This window comes from Octopus bimaculoides, chromosome 2, assembly GCF_001194135.2.
Source record: "Octopus bimaculoides isolate UCB-OBI-ISO-001 chromosome 2, ASM119413v2, whole genome shotgun sequence".
In the NCBI taxonomy this organism is placed as follows: domain Eukaryota; kingdom Metazoa; phylum Mollusca; class Cephalopoda; order Octopoda; family Octopodidae; genus Octopus; species Octopus bimaculoides.
In genome coordinates, this window is record NC_068982.1 from 165,977,512 (window position 1) to 165,980,615 (window position 3,104).

Below are 3,104 nucleotides of genomic sequence, written 5' to 3' on the forward strand. Positions count from 1 at the left end.
GTGTGTGTGTGTGTGTGTGTGTGTGTGTGTGTGTGTGTGTGTGTGTGTGTGTGTGTGTGTGTGTGTGTGTGTGTGCACACGTAACTGCTGTTTCAGCTACTAGGATTGATAGAGACACTACATCAGTAACCACCGACATTACTGTTGCTGCTACTAACAGCCAATTCTTAACACCAATACTACCAGTTATAAACAAAATAAAACTAATACTGCTAAAAGTGTTACTATTTTCAATTTATTTTTCCCTTCTCTTACAGCGTGACTAAATCATCTTAAAACGACTGAATCCAGTAGCATTCTTCGATATAAATATTTTCTTTCTCGTTGTCTTCATAAAGTTCTGAAAGCATTTCTTTTTCTTAATGTATGTGTGTATACTTAAGTTTATATGTATGAATATATGCATGAATGTATATACAGCTTTTTCTATGTATGTATGCATGTGAGCATATATTGTATTAGTGTTTTATGAGCCATTTAAAAAATACATATATTATATTATATTCACTTGTCTTTTATGAGTATTTTGTGATAACAGTATTTGCCATTAAATATCAAAGTTGTTCGATTTTGAAATGCAAGAATAATTTTAATAAATGCAACAATACTGTATTTTTACTAATAACATTCAGTGATATTTTTTTCCCGTTTTAAATCTATGCTTATCACTATCACTGTGACTGATCTAATATAAACAAATTATGCATGAAACAAAAGATGTTTTCTTTTTTATGTTTATGTAAATTGTAAAAGTTTGTTTCTAAAATGGAACTTGCGTTTTATGTTTATTTTTACAGTTCAGATTTCCATTTCTTCTATAAATTACAATGTTACTATGTGAAGGTGAAACCTATAATAATACATTAATGTATTGGTATCATAACTTTCAAGTACAAGTTCTTACGTTGAGATACATTTATAAGAAAACAGTACATAGTCTCATGAGTCAACCGTGTTCCTTGCTTGAAACCAAGTTAAATATTATGCTTTGAAAGAATATGATATCCCGTTTAAATATCTTCTAAGATGTTATTGTGATCGCAAGAACTGTTAAGCCTACTAATTTTCTGGCAACATTCCACTTCCCTTACTCCCCGTAAATGTGAATTTGAGATGTAATTTAGAGCCTAGGGAAGTGTCGGTGCCACTGGGCTTATGTGTTGATGACAGTTCACTTATATAAACCTTTTCGTAGTCACCCATAAGTCATTAAGAGCTACGAATTATTGTCTTGTAATTAGAGGGTTAATATTTCTATAAGTAGATTTGTATAAGTTTAGGTATGGAAGTGTGAAGGCTACAATAATGAAATCTTAATCTTCGTAAAAAGTAAATTTCAAATGAAGTAGATTGACTGTTATTTCCATTCGAATTCGTGAATTATTTTAATATTTTTATATATGTTATATATGATGTTGTTATGGGTTGCTTATTTATAAACGATATATAATATGGTGGCTTTGGCTCTGGGATATATTGATATCTATAATAATAATTTTAGAAAGAGTGTGTTGGTAATACCAAGCACGAATGCTTTTAGAGTTCTTATTCTCGGTAGATACATCGACCTGAAGTATGCAAAACGCTTGTATGAAGTTAATCTGAATCCCAAGTGAAAAGCAATGAACTCATTTGAAAATGTGCAAAGTTGTTTCTATGTAGATTAAGGATAGTCCAGTCTATAAAGTTCTAAATGCATTTTCTGCTGTATAGTTAAAAATTTTAAACGGATAGTTTTCTGTCTTAAGAAATAATGTAAAGAGACCATTAGGCCACTTTTCAGAAAAGAGAGAAAATGAGAAATGACAAGCTGTTTAGGACAAGATGCATTGTTTTAGAAATATAAACTAGAAATTTTCACAGAATGAATATGAATTGTTCATTTTCTAGCAAATGTATGTTCTTTAGAGATGAGCCTCCGATAAGCCAAACTTGCCATCAGATTTTCGTTCTAGTTTGTACGTATCTTAAGTTTTACGTTACCATTGATACCTTTGGAATTGTGTGAAACTGGCCTTATAAATCCTAAGGCTCAAGAAAGAAAAAAGAGTAATGGAAACGTATGATCCTATTATGAACTCGAGATATTGTTCCTAAGAAATACTATAATAGTCCAGCTGCTAGTAGTGTAGAATGGTGGAAAACCTCAAAAGAAGCAACACTATCCAGTATTTTATTAATGAAATATATTCTGTTTTGAATTTCTTATCACGCTCTTTTAATTTCTTGTCATGCTCTTAGGGACAGGAAAGGTTATCAGGAGGATTCTAAGCACTTGAAAGATTATTGAAAGTTTATGGATACCTAAGGTTACAGATAGTAACCTGCTACCCACATAAATCCTACCAGAAGTAAGATCGAATCTGAGTCAAATCAATAATGATGATGATGATGATGATGATGATGGTGGTGTTTCAATAAAAACACGGGTGGTTGCGTCACCTCATCCCCAGAAATGATGAAAGGCAAAGACGACTTCGACTGAATTTGAACTCAGAACGTAAAGACGGGAAAAATACCGCTAGACACTTTGCTCGGCATGCTAACGACTCTGCCAGCTCGCTGCCTTGTCACAATAATAATAATAATAATAATAATAATAATAATATGAACTTCTAACTTGTTGTCTCTTGAGGTCTCTGGGTGAGACTTGGATCCAACTTGTACAAATGCAAAACAAAAGTCAAACATAAAATAATAATAATAATAATAATAATAATAATAATAATAATAATAATAATAATAATAATAATAATAATAATAATAATAATAATAATAATAATTCCGAAAGATTTGAACAGATGGATAGAGGAAATAGACATAAAATCCAGTTAAATACAGCTCTAGAAAAGAGTTAGTAGAGACAGCTAGGATACTTAAGAGGGTTCTTGGCATCTAAAGTTACTTGTAGCCCAATGTTAGGATATTTTCTTTTCCAACAGTCTAATCAGTTGTGTGTATATGAATAATAATTGTGTATGTATATTTAAACGCATACATATATGTGTATGCGTGTAAGTGTCTGTGTGTATGAGTATGTAACATCTCTATACGTATATATATATATATATATACATATATATATATATATATACATATATATA

At 30.8% G+C, this 3,104-nt stretch overlaps 1 long non-coding RNA gene across 1 annotated transcript in view; it reads right to left on the reverse strand.

Moving 5' to 3' along the window:
* The window catches only part of LOC128247122 (uncharacterized), a 40,476-nt gene that overhangs the window by 28,989 nt on the left and 8,383 nt on the right, over positions 1–3,104 (reverse strand). The gene's annotated exons all lie outside the window — the stretch shown is intronic.